The 14,307-nt window shown below is 39.2% G+C and overlaps 1 non-coding gene across 1 annotated transcript; it reads left to right on the top strand.

Annotated features, from left to right (window-relative positions):
* The first annotated feature begins 11,577 nt into the window (after positions 1-11,577).
* LOC121169595 lies at positions 11,578-11,702 on the top strand. Its single transcript, XR_005885891.1, has one exon. It is a non-coding gene; the product is annotated as a small nucleolar RNA ACA64 (small nucleolar RNA).
* The last annotated feature ends 2,605 nt before the right edge of the window (positions 11,703-14,307 follow it).

Here is a 14,307-nt window from a genome sequence, read left to right on the forward strand (position 1 = left end):
TCTATGACTGATTTAACTTATGAGAAAAAAAAAGCTTTCTTTTCTATATGGAAAGTAAACTTCAATACACATACAGACAACGTTTTCTCCCTCTCTAAAAACAGTTGTCAGATTATTTGCATGTAAGCAGTTATCTAAAAACATTTAAGGAAAAATAACAGAATGCATCTCTACTAAGGAATGAAGCTGGACTCCCAGTGAAATACTAAATATACCTAGACAACAAAAAATTTCACTCGCTACTACTGCCTATGCCATAAAGAGCAACATGTTGGAATGATTTCTTTCATCTCTAATTTTAAGTGGTTGTCCTTTTGTGGTACTCATTGTTAATATGGCTGAGTGGTTGTTTTGGTCATATTCTCTCTCTTTTTTAAGATTTGTTTATTTTTATTGCAAAGTCAGAGATACACAGAGAGGAGGAGAGACAGAGAGGAAGATCTTCAGTCCGATGATTCATTCCCCAAGTGACTGCAACGGCTGGTGCTGCACTGATCTGAAGCCAGGAGCCAGGAACTTCCTCCAGGTCTCCCATGTGGGTTCAAGGTCCCAAGGCTTTGGGTCGTCCTTGACAGCTTTCCTAGGCCACAAGCAGGGAGCTGGATGGGAAGTGAAGCTGCTGGGATTGGAAGCAGCACTCACACAGGATCCTAGTGCATTCAAGGAGAGGACTTTAGCCAGTAGGCCACCGCTCCGGGCCCTGTTTTGGTCATATTCTTAGGGAATGACTCTCATTTCAATTTGAAGTATTTTTTTGTTTGTTTTCAAGTCCACTTATTTTTTGCTGTGAACTTTGCTTTTTTTGCATTTCCTATTCATTTGTGTCTTTTTCAATAAGTTCTTGTGATTCATTAATAGATCACCCATAAAAGACTTTTTGATTGCTTGTAAGAACCTGATGTTGGAAATGTTCCTTTCAACATCATTTTTGATACACCTCATAGGCAATGATGTTCTTATTTTTATTGTCCTTTCTTCAGCGTAATGTGGGTCATTCAGTAGCATCAGTTTCTACAATAATCTGTTCGATTTTCTCTTTCATCACTTTAGCAATGCTTTGATCATTCTGTAGCTTGTTGTTTAACTTCATGTTAATGAAAGATATTCTGATTTTCTCCCTGTTGTGGACTGTGCTTTCTATTTCTTTATACAAGAGGTTATAACATAAGAAGTATTTTGGAGACTGACATGCCCAGATGTGGAGACATAGTGCAGTATGTGTCTTTGCATCCTGACCAAAGATGGACTCTCTGTGAAACAGTTGAACATATCCTGACAGTAGGATGCTGGACTCTGACATTGTCCATGCCTACAATGTTGGGAAACACTTTAATAGCATCATGATAGACTTATGACCATTTATGAAGGACCATCCATTATAATACTAGAGGGGAAATCAATAAGGGGTGGGGACTTGAGGAGGGAGATTAGAAATCCCAAAGTCTAAGGAACTGTACAATAAAACAATTAAAAAATTTTTCAGAGTTTTATTCTACAACATACTGTTAATGGGTTTTACAATCTTCTCTCAATTTCACTTTCTTGTCATTCTGCCTATGACTTCCCCATTTAGGCTGTTATTCAACCAAACTGGATTTTCAATAGCTATGTTAATGCATTTACCTTCCTTGCTTTTGGTTTTCCACAACTTAGAATATCTTCCTAACCAACTGCGACCTATCTTTTCTAACTCCAAGTGGCTAAAGAAAATTGAGGAAATAACAGTTTATATTTTTTCAGCACTTTATATATATTTTTAAAGATTTATTTTTATTATTATTTTTTAAAGATTTATTTATTATTATTTTTTTTTTTATTGGAAAGGCGGATATACAGAGAGGAGAGACAGAGAGGAAGATCTTCCGTCCGATGATTCACTCCCCAAGTGAGCACAACGGGCCGATACTATGCCAATCCGAAGCCAGGAGCTCTTCTGGGTCTCCCACGTGGTGCAGGGTCCCAAAGCTTTGGGCTGTCCTCGACTGCTTTCCCGGGCCACAAGCAGGGAGCTGGAAGGGAAGCGGGGCTGCGCGGATAGAACCGGCGCCCACATGGGACCCCGGGCGTGCAAGGCGAGGACCTTAACCACTGCGCCACCGCGCCGGGCCCGCAATTTATATTTTTTAATGGAAGCTAATATGTGTGGTTTTCATAAGGGTTCCCTAAACTGGCCTTTTTCCTGAGCTCTTATTTTCTGAATACATTATGTCATGGAATGGAAAGAGAGCAAGAAATTGTCCACTTCTCTGATGTCCTTAATTTTAGCTGTTCCTCCATGTAGAGAGACAACTGAAAGTTGATTTTGATCATGTTAACACTATTTACACATCTTGAGAATGGTAGAAACAATGCTACATAGTAGTCATGCCTAATGATTTACAATGACAGCATGACATTCCAGCTTGACATTGAAATTTACTGCCTAAAAGTTGAAATGCGTAATCTGCAGGTTTGGAAGACAATAGTTCATTTTGGACAGTGTTTCAAGAGAGAGCCATTGGTAATGTAGTAGTCCACCTTTGTGGATGAGCAAGATCAGAAAGTGTCTGGAAATAAGGTTATATGATGAAAGTCTTAAAAAAAAATCTGTGGTGCACAATCTAAAAAGAAATGGATTTATGGGTACAGTAACTAAAATTTAAAATGGAGGGATAGTAGTCTGGTAATTCTGGATTTAAATACTAGGGAAAAGTGGGTAAAATTATCAGGAAGCCTATTTAATCCAATCAAACAGAGAGTTGATGGGAATGAGCTTTCCCTGAATAAATGTTCAAGAACATTAATCATTTATTTAAAAGAGCTGTAAGAGTAATAACAAGGTGACTTGCACTTCTGGAATGCTTTTCAATAGTAAGGTTCTGACTGTAGATTCTCTTTTGATTGTCCTGGAAAGGCTCATGCTTCCTGATATTACAGGTTAGAAGCAATTTTCCAGTGGAATTATCTTTGGTACACAGAAGGTAAGTTAACTGTAGTAGCACAGTGTATGCTATTGATTGCAAGTTTCAAAGCAGCTTTCACAATCTTTTAGAAATCTTCTATGGCATCTGTCAGTGTGGAATAACACCCTGGATTGCCGTGCCATTCCTGTCTCTGTGTTCTCCATCAAGAATGGATTCATACAAGAATACTTGAGACTTCAGGATCTGGAGTCAATAACAATTATAACATGTTTAAACAGTATTACGGTGTCTATGCTCTGCACAGCAAATGTTTACAATGTAAGAAGTTAAAATTTACATTTATTAATTAAACTTGATGAGGGTGGTGTGGAGCTTCCAGTTTTCTGGAAAGAACACAGTGGAAAAGGGTATAATTGGTATTGAAATTGAAATTTTTCCTGTCACTCAAGCCAGATGCTGAAATTAAAGAACATAATGCAAATACAGGTTTGAACCATAGCAGCAGCATCAAAAATGACTCCAGACATTACAACTGTTTATTTCCTATATTTACATTGCCCTGTAAAGTAAAGAGGAAACATTTCCAGTCAAATGAAATTAATTCAGATCATTAAAAAGATTGAGATGTAAGAGGGAACTGCAATAGATTAACTTTTTTGTGTTACATGGAAAACAAGTTTATAATATTGAATTAATATGGCAAGACATTTGAAGCTGCATTTATTGATTTATGTAGTAAAGATGAATAGTCATTAAAACAGAAGAAATTGCAAGTAATCTAATCTTTGCAAGTTCCTCCCAGTTTGGATGCTTGAAATCATTAAGTGGAGCAAAGAAACTCGCCAGATTTCTGATGATTAATACATGCTATGCTTTTTTAAAAGTTAACAATAAGTCTCCTGTGATCCTCCAGTTTCATTTCTTTTTTCACCTGGAAAGTTTGATTGGTGATGACAGCTGACAGACATTCTTTACAACCATCATGATTTTGGAAAGTAGTTTGCATATTTTGGCACTTCATTTCAGAGAGGAACTGAAATAAGTCCTTGCCAACATTCCACTAAATTACACCTTTAAAGGTCTTTTTTGATGTCTCCACTATTTCACTTCAATATTCCTGGAAAATCCTGGAATAAGTACAGTTATGCATTCCCCAAAGAAAGGTCTCCAGTAATCAGCCTTAGAAAGTTCAGGAGGTCCTATTTTCATGGGGGAAGTGCTTTAATCAAGATTAATTTTTTCCAGTTTTCAGTAATCGGAGCTCTTCCTGAGTTTTCCTCAAACCTCCTTTAGGATGAAATTATCAAATTTCCATGGCAATTAAATGGAAAAGTTCAAGTGTATGGATCATTCTCTACAATAGTCACCAAGGTACAAGTGAAATTAACTAAGGAAAATGAGTGCAGGACTTAGCATGAAGGCTATATGATCATAACATACAGGTCTGTGGTAGAGCTGCTCTGTTGTGAGAGATCTACAGGCTTCCCAGATGCTGCTTCACAGACATTCTTTCTCTAACTTCAACTACTCAAGTTAACTCTAATCAAAACTCTATAATAAAGAAAACAAATGGCATAAAATTTATTTTCTGTCATTAAAGATACAAATTTAAGCCACATTTATGCAAATGTTAGCTGAAAGGACTTTAAAAAAATTCCAGGTCACATTTACTACAGTTTATTTCAACAATTTTTTTTTAAAGATTTATTTTTATTATTTTTTCATTGGAAAGGCGGATATACAGAGAGGAGAGGCAGAGAGGAAGATCTTCCGTCCGATGATTCACTCCCCAAGTGAGCACAACGGGCCGATACTATGCCGATCCGAAGCCAGGAGCCTCTTCTGGGTCTCCCACGCGGGTGCAGGGTCCCAAAGCTTTTTGGGCTGTCCTCGACTGCTTTCCCAGGCCACAGGCAGGGAGCTGGAAGGGAAGCGGGGCTGCCGGGATTAGAACCGGCGCCCATATGGGATCCCGGGCGTGCAAGGCGAGGACCTTTACCCACTTGCGCCACCGCGCCGGGCCCTTCAACAATTTTTGAAAAAGAAAAATCAGTTATCTTAAGATAATTAATAACTAGCTGTATACTTTCCAGATGTTTTCTTAATATTTAGAGATGTATTTATCTTTTTTCAGACTGGAAAAGTATCTACAGCCTTTACGTATTATTTATTGGCATTTTTCTTCATTTCCTTGAATAACTGAACATTTCTAGTGCAAATTAAAGCTTCTACCACTCAACAGACTGAATTTCTTAATAATTATGTTAATACTAAGTAAGTTTATGGATACGTGGGGATACTCCTACCTGAAATCTGGAGAACACACTGAGTCAGCGGCTCTCAATTCTGTACATATTATAATCAATTTGGAGCTTAAAAATTATTGCAGCCTTTACCTCTGCATTAGGTATATCTGATTCAGTTTATATCTGATTCAGTTTTTCTGTGCACTAAATTGTTATACAATCCTCACTTGTCTCATATTTTCCTCATCTTAGTATTTTTTCAGCTCATATGACTCTGTGTACAGAATCAAACCACATGTCTGGTGTCTGTTATCACGAAATTGTGCTTAGACTTCTCATATTTGCTCCATGCTCACCTCTCAAATTTGATCTATTATCACTTTCCTCCTAAATTTATAATGCTCTAAAGCTTCACTCTTTCTCTATTTCTTATATTATACCAAGTACCTCCCCAACTTAGCAATCTCACAAAATTATCAGGCAACACATTTAAAATTTTTCCACACATACAAATTTCGTGTCTTTTGGATATATTCCCAGAAGTGGGATAACTGGGTCATATGGCATGTGAATTTTTAGTTATCTGAGCACTCTCTATACTGACTAGCCTACACTCCCACAAACAGTGAAGGAGCCTTTCTCCCCACAATCACACCAGAAAGTGATGTTAGTTTAGTTTTGAATGTAGGCCAACCTCCCTGGAGTTAGGTGGAACCTCAATGTGGTTTTCAATTGTGTTTCCCTGACAACTAGAGAGCATGAGCATTTTTCATATGTCTATTAGGCATCTGAATGTTGCCTTGAGAAATGTCTGTTCATTTTCTTTGCCCATTTTTGCACAGGTATTTTTGTTTGTTTGTTTGTTTGTTTGCTTGCTTGCTTTGCTGTCATTGAGTTTCTGAAGCTCTTTGTAAATCCTGGATATTAGTTTCCTATCTGTTGTCTAGTGTGCATAGATTTTCTCCCATTCTGCTCGTGGTTCCTTCACTTTGTTGATCATCGTTGCTGTGCAGAAGATTCTTTTTTTATACAGCCTCATGTGGTTATGTTGTCTTTCACTGCATGTGCTATTGGTGACTTTTTTAAAAAGTCTCTCTCAATTTCTATATCCTGGAGAGTGTGTCCTATGTTTTCCTCCAGCAGTTTAAAGTTTTCTGGATGCAGATTTAGTTCCTTAATCCATTTAGAGCTGATTTTAATATAAGGTGATAGATTTGGGGAGTGAGGGCATGATTCTTCTTTCTTACTGTGCTAGGCTGCTATTCAGTTTTCCTAATAGCTTTTGTTGAAGAGAGCAGACATTTCCCCTGGATTATTTTCATCCCTCTTGTAGAAGATTAATTGGCTGTAAATGTGTGGGCTCCCTGATGCAATTTCTATTTTATTCCACTGACCTTCATCCCTGTTTCTGTAACAGTACCAGACTGTTTTAATGATCACTGCTCTGTAGTATGTCTTGAGGCCTGGAGTTTTGATTCCTCCAGCTTGATTTTTTATTCTTCAGAATAGATTGTTACTGCAGTCTCTTGTGTTTCTAGATCAGCTTTTATATCTTTTCTATTTCTGAGAAGAATATTTTTTTATTTCACTTGAGATCACATTGAATCTGTATATTATATTTGGTAATATGTATATTTTGATGATATTGATCCTGTCAGTATAAGAACATGGTAGGTTTTTCCATTTTTTTCTTCTTTTTTTTTACATTTTATTATTGGTATTATCATTTTATGATACAGTTCCATAGGCTCCTGGTATTTTCCTAATCCCCTTCCCAATTCCCTCCCCCCACCTAGTTCCTCTATATCATTACTAAAATATAGTTCTTGATACACAGTTATACGTCCATCATTGCAGGCATGGACAGTGGCAGAGAGTCCAGAATACTGTTGTGAAGATGTAGCACACAGTTTCACTGCACGTCCATCTTTGTTTAGAAGTAGAAATGCATACTACGTTGTATCCTCACATGTGGATGTTAGTCTCCATTTTATAGCTACTGTACATTCCCTTAAATGCAAAGTCATAATACAAATAAAAAGTCAACAATAAAAAGAAAAATAGAAATTTACAATGCTATGAAGTTAAACGACATGCTACTAGGTATGACAGTCTCCATTACAAAGTTACTATACATCCCCTTAAATGAAAAGCCACCAAACAAAATCAACATCAGGGAGAAAAAAGAAATTAACAACACCATGAAGTTATGCTATTAAATGACTAATGTATAGCTGAAGAGATGAAAATCAAGAACCTCCTTGAAGAAAATGATGCTGCTGTATGATTTATGAGTCATTGAATGATTTAATCAGAAGAAAGTGTTTTGAAGAGATGAAACTAACAGAAAACAACAAAACCCATGCGGTATAGTTTCTGCTGATCTTTGTTGGTGAAGTGTGTCTCTTCTAGACAATAAATAGATGTTGTTTTGTTTTTTAATCCAGTCTATTAATCTATAATGTTTGATTGAGCTTAAGCAATTTACATTCAGAGTTTAACATGTATGGGTGGTATTTTGGTCCTGTCATTTTAGAAATGGGTTGTTCATTGGTTTAGTCTTTTTACTGGGATGTTCTTCCCAATTGCCTTTGGTTTTGGTAGGTGCTATTCCTCTGTCATGAGAATATCTTGAAATATCTTTAGTAGGGCAGGTTTGAAAGAGGCAAATTCTTTTAAGTTTCTTTACTGTGGGAGAATTTTATTTCATTTTCAAAGATGAAAGAAAACTTTCCTGGATATGTTATCCTAGGCCGGCATTTTTTCTTTAGAATCTGAAATATGTCACTCCATTCTCTTCTTGCCTGTAGAGTTTCCTGTAAGAGATCTCCTGTGAGTTTAATTGGCCTTCCTTTATATGTCAGTTGATGTTTTTCACGTGCACATTTCAGGATCTTTTCCTTATGTTCAACTGAAGAGAGCTTGATGATCATATGTCTTGGTGAAGATCGCTTTTGATCAAGCCTATTGAGAGTTCTGTGCCCCTCCTGGATGTTGTTTCCCAATTCTTTCTCCAGATTAGGGAAATTTTCCTTGATTATTTCATTAAACACATTTGCAAACTCAGCTTCTCTTTCTGCACCTTCTGGGACTCCCATAACTCTTATATTTGGCCTCTTAATAGTGTCTTTCAATTCTTGAATACTTTTTTTGGCCTGATCCAGCTCTGCTTCCAGCTTTCTGTTTGCTTCCCTCAGGTGACAGGAAATATCTTCCAATTCTAAGATTCTTTCTTCTGCTTGCTTCATTCTATTTTGGAGACTCTCTGCTATACTTTTAATTTGCTCTACTGTGTTCTTAATTTCTGATATATCAGCCTTGATTTGCTTTATTGCTTCCTTAAATTCTTTGAACTCTTGTATGTGTATCTCATTTTTTTTTTAAAGATTTATTTTTATTATTTTTCATTGGAAAGGCGGATATACAGAGAGGAGAGACAGAGAGGAAGATCTTCCATCCGATGATTCACTCCCCAAGTGAGCGCAACGGGCCGATACTATGCCGATCCGAAGCCAGGAGCCTCTTCTGGGTCTCCCACGCGGGTGCAGGGTCCCAAAGCTTTGGGCCGTCCTCGACTGCCTTCCCGGGCCACAGGCAGGGAGCTGGAAGGGAAGCGGGGCTGCTGGGATTAGAACCGGCGCCCATATGGGATCCCGGGCGTGCAAGGCGAGGACTTAACCACTTGCACCACCGCGCCGGGCCCTGTGCATCTCATTTTTGATCAGAAGCTTTAAAATGAGTCTTATGGATTCTGTGTCCCCCATTTTCTCAAGGTCTTCCTGAGTTAATTCTGAGATTGGCATAGGATTTTCCTCCTTGCAGGGGAGTTTTCAGTAATATTGATTGTGCCTTTGTCTCTTCTTTTGCTCTTGATCATTGTACTTCTGGTTAGCAGAGTCTTCTCCTTGGGGCAGGTTTCTAAACTGTGTCACCCACAGGTCTACAATGCGATTTTACTTATTGCAGTTGGTACACAACCCTTTGCTTGTAGCTGCTTGTGCCACAACCTCCAGCAAGTTCCAGGTCTGGGTTCTTATGTCAGATTTCCACCATGGTCTCCACAGCCCCAGCTCCTGGCTCACCAATCTCCTCCTACATCGTTGTCTCTGCAACCTTCCTCCCACATCTGGTTGTAGCAGGTCCCAGGAGTTGAAAAACACCAGGTGTCCTATATAATTAGGTTGTTGGTGGTGCCACGCAGACCTATTTTGACTGGTATGATGCCACAGTTGGTATTATTTTCCTGTGGGACCAGTGCAATTCGCTGAACTCAGCGAGTTTTTGGGAGATCAGCACATGCGCAGTTCACTGCTATCTCCTGCAGTTTAAAGCTATCACCACAGTGTACAAAATGGCGCCCTACATACAACAACTACAATTCTTGATCTGCTGTTTGTCAGGTCTGAGGGCTACCCAGACCTGTCTTGGGTGGAACCCATAGAATGCCATGTTGCTGCAGTTTACTGAGTCAGAAATGAGTTCACTCCCAGCTCAGCACATGCTCAGTCCTTTCCCTTGCCCTTTCTTTCTTACGCAAAATGGCACCCAATTCAGTTCTAGGGGGCTGACTGGGCTATGAAATCCACCCTGTTCTTGCACTGCCCATCTGGGATTTGCTGCTCTGTTTCTGCTCCTGGTCAAATCAAACAGACCAGCAGGATGGACAGTTTCCCGTCTGGGTTCACCTCCCAAACTCCCAGTGAAAGTCCCTTCCCACCTGGTTTCTCTTGGAGTTCCAGCTGCTGGTGGAGTTCAGATGGCCATTAGCTGAATGCTGCTGGAGTATCAGTCACTGCAACACCACACCGTTGTGCCCGCTGCTTTCCCATGTCTGTCACTCTCCAGGTACCCCTCTGCTGTTGTTCTGTCCTCTCCTATTTCCTTGAATATGTCCTGTCTGCTTCATCCTGATTAAATATTTTTCCATTTGTTTAAACCTGTCCTTAGCCTATTCCGCCATCTTGATTCTCATTGGTTTTTCCATTTTTAATACCTATTTCTATTTGTTTTTAAAATGTTTTTTTATGTTTAATTACAGAGGTTTTCTAAATCTTTGGTTAGGTTAATTCCAAGCTATTTGAGATTCTGCTTTGCTGTTTTAAAGGGGACTGTACTTACAAAGTCTTTCTCAGCCATAGCGTCATTTGTGTATGCTAGTGCAATCGATATATGTTAATTAATTTTGTATCCTGTTATCCTGTCAAATTCTCTTATGAGTTCCAACAGTTTCTTGATTGCCTTTTTTGTTTCTCCTGTTTCAAATGAGAAGCACAATCTACAATAGCAAAATCATGGAAGCAACCCAGATGCCACTCCAAAGAGGAGTGTATGCAGAAACTGTGGTACCATCTATACCATGGCATACTACTCAGACATTAGAAAGATTGAAATTCTACCATTTGCATCTAAATGTTTCTAACTGCAGACCATTCAACTCAACGAAACAGTTAACTCCTAAAGGATAAATATATATTCTCTCTGACATAAGGTAACCTTCAGGCAAGAATACAAGCTCAATGGCCTTTCAATACAATTTTTGCTACATCACAAGGGATTTGCTATTTTTGTTTTAATTTTCATTCATTCAAAAAATGTTTCTGTTTTTCATATTATTTCCCTCACTGACTGATAGGTCACAAAATAGCATCCTTTACTTCTGGAAGACCTTCAATTTTCTTTTTAATTTCTTCATTGACATGTTGGTCATTCAGTAGTGTGTTATTTAACTTCATATTGTTTTAAATTTTCCAATTTTTCTCTGTTGTTGTTTAGTTTTATGGCTTTTCACTTTAGGGGATGTATAATAACTGTGTAATGGAGACTATCACATACAGATGTGAAGACGCAATGCAGTTTGCATCCCTACTCCCAGATCAAAGTTGGACTCCCAATGAAACTGTTGAATATACCTTGGTGACAGGATGCTGAATCTTTCCCACTATCCATGCCTACAATGTTAGGATACGCTTAAATCACAGGATGATGGACTTGGGACTGATTGTGCTATACTATATGGTTGTAATAATGTGGGGGAAATTAGTAAAGGGATGGGAATCTGGGGATGGGGAAAAAATCCCATAACCTATGAAACTGTACATAAATCAATAGTAAAAAATAAATTTAAAAATTTTCACATGAGTGACCTATCTTAATACTCTCAACAAAGCCAGGAAAGCATTGCAGCTTAATATAGGTGACCTTTATGTCCAAATATGACACTAGCGATAATATTTTAGAAATATTATAATACTAAGATCTATAAAGCAAAGGCTTAATAAGTTTGAGCATGTGAAAACTGAGAATTTATATATGACAAAATAAATGTCCAAACATAAAGACTGAAGGATATCAGAATAAATTATTGGTGCATATAGTCCAAACTTTCTTTTGCTAGCATTTAAAATGTCATTTTAAAAGATTGTCATGGTGCTGGATGAAAATCGCCCTGGCTTTTGCCATAGCCAAGGATGAGATTCAGTGCCTAGAGCCACCAGGAGCCTCAGCTCATCTCCCACTGCCTGTGTGGAAAGGTGAGACCCAGGCCCCGACAGGTGCAAAACAGAAAACGACAAGCAGGAGCAAAAAGAAAACCAGTCTTCCAGCCCCGCATGGGGGCTGGAAGGCCCCGGGACAAGTAGCATCTCATGCCTGGATTGTATGCAGACGCTACCATGCGTGCGTCCGGAGCCAGTATTGGGCTTGCCAGAGCGCTGTGGACCACCCACGGAGCTCTGTGTAGCGGGTCAGACTGCTTCACTGCTCCCCTGCAGGCTTGAGCTGGGGGCAGGACTGGGAAGGGGTGGAGCTTGAACCTGGGAAAGAAGTCTTCCAGCCTCCACATGGGGGCTGGAAGGCCCCAGGACAAGTAGCATCCCATGCCTGGATTGCACGCAGACGCTACCATGCGTGCGTCTGGAGCCGGTATCGTGTGGCCAGTGCACCATTTGGCGGTAGGCTCTGCCTGCTGGCCGCCCAGCCAGGGAGCTCTGGGATTTGGTTTCTGTGATTGCTGCTTAGAAAGCTCCATGATGAATCCTCAGGGCTTTGGGTACATGAATCAACCCTAAAGATTCCTAATGATGTAAATCTCTCCTATGGACCTCTACCTAATTTTGTCTCAACCCATGTGTTTTTAAAATTGTATAACCAAATATATTTTCAAAACCTTTTACTACTCAGAAATTGGGCGGGAGAGCAAAGAAACCTTCCATCTCCTGTGAAGGTGTGAGGAAGCCGTGTAGTGTAACCTCTCAAACACATAACAGGTAACTTGTAGACAATAAATTCAAGACAACATTAGACAACAGTAAAACTACAAAGATATATAGGGGGAATCAAGAGCGACCCTGACAACCTATTAACAGGAGGTCATGTGCACAGAGCAGTGGGGGACCACAGAGTGGAGCAGGTGGACAGGAGGAGGCGTCTATCCCAAACCTGGAGTCTCCCGGATCCCCACCAAGGATTATCAGTACGGGTGCCAAGGACCACATCCCAACTGCCAAAGAAACCACGGGGGACTGGAATGCCTTCGGAGGCTGAGAACTCAGAGGACATCCCCCACCCCCCGCCTTTGGACCTACCACATGGGATGGAAGAAGCTGAATCCTTCATCATAGGATCCAAGGCCATTGGCACAACAGCCAGGAAACCTGAGCGGTCTTCAGAAACAGAACAGTGGACTCCCTTTGGGACTAGGGAGAGGAACTATCTCTGGTTCTTACTTGGCTCCAAGTTTGGTTCCCCACCCTCTCTGCAAAGACCATGAGGGACGCTCCATAGCACCACCTCCCAACACACACAGACACACACTCACAAATTGGAATGGATAGGCAGAGAACAACAAGGCTTGGTCAGCATGGACTCACACACACCTTACTAGGTAGGACATGGGGATTAAGTACTTCTCACCAAGGTATGAAAGATTTCTCTGCACACCCCTCCTAAAACTGTTTCGCACCTCAATTGTTGAAATGTCATTGAAATAGTCATAGGAAGTTGTTAAGACCATGCATCCAATTTTGACAAATTGGTTGCGCAATACTTTGTCAATTTATCCCTTAACGTTATATATTGTTGCTGATGTTATGTTAGGGATTTTAATTGACCGGGATTCTACTCTGTTGGCTCTGCCTTTGGACCGGGGAGGGTCTCCCCAAGAAGCCGCTGAACTTGACTGGACAATGAGATGCTGGACTCTATGCTTGGTGTATGCTTGCAATGAAGGAATCTCAACTAAACCTGAACTGTGGTTGTGCAACAGGGGGGAGGAGCCCACCATGGGGAGAGGGTTGAGAGAGGGGTGGTTGGGAATCCCAGTGCCTATATTGAACTGTGTCACATAATACAATGAATATTAAAAAAATTAATAATAAAATAAATCTTTAAAAAAATTGTCAATCAAATTTTCTTTACTGGGCAAGGTGTGGGGAAGTAGTGTCCAAAGAAGGTAATATAAATGGCCAATGAAAATACAAAAGATCATCAGGATCACCAGTAATTAGCAATAAAGTGAAAATCAGATGTTAATTTTACTCAACAAATTAGCAAAAACCTACAATATTACTAAGTGTTGGTATTCCACAAGAATATTTAAGGAATCTAGGTTCTTTTGATCTTGCAGTCATGTCACGCTCCAAAGAGTTGTTATTTCTCAACATTGAAGTCAAATTATTGTCATTTTTAATAGTAGTCTGTTGAAGAATGAGCACATGATGAAACAGAACTACCATTTTTTACATTTGTAATAGTTTTAGATTTGCATAATTATTTTGAAGACAGTACAGGAAGTTCTCAAACGCCATTAACATATTTTTCTAATATACATTTAATATTTTACCTTGAAATTAATATAGCAAAATTGTCTATTTGTAACATGCCATGTGATATTTTATTGTATGAATATATTAATGGAATTTGTCATTAGTGTAAATATGCTTATATTTTTAAATCTTAAACTTTTCTTTAAAATGAAACGATCTGAAATCATATAGTCTGATTTCTATAAAGAAATAAATATTCAGTACATTAGCATTACTTATAGTCATGTTATTGTACAATGGAACTCCAAAATGCCTTCTATCTAAGTAAAGCCTCAATCAAACTGTAAAAATCCCCTCCCTCACCCCCCATCACTTTTCCCTTCCAATCTCTGGTAG

Source organism: Ochotona curzoniae, unplaced genomic scaffold (assembly GCF_017591425.1).
Source record: "Ochotona curzoniae isolate NIBS_2020 unplaced genomic scaffold, NIBS_Ocur_1.0 scaffold_1852, whole genome shotgun sequence".
Classification (NCBI taxonomy): domain Eukaryota; kingdom Metazoa; phylum Chordata; class Mammalia; order Lagomorpha; family Ochotonidae; genus Ochotona; species Ochotona curzoniae.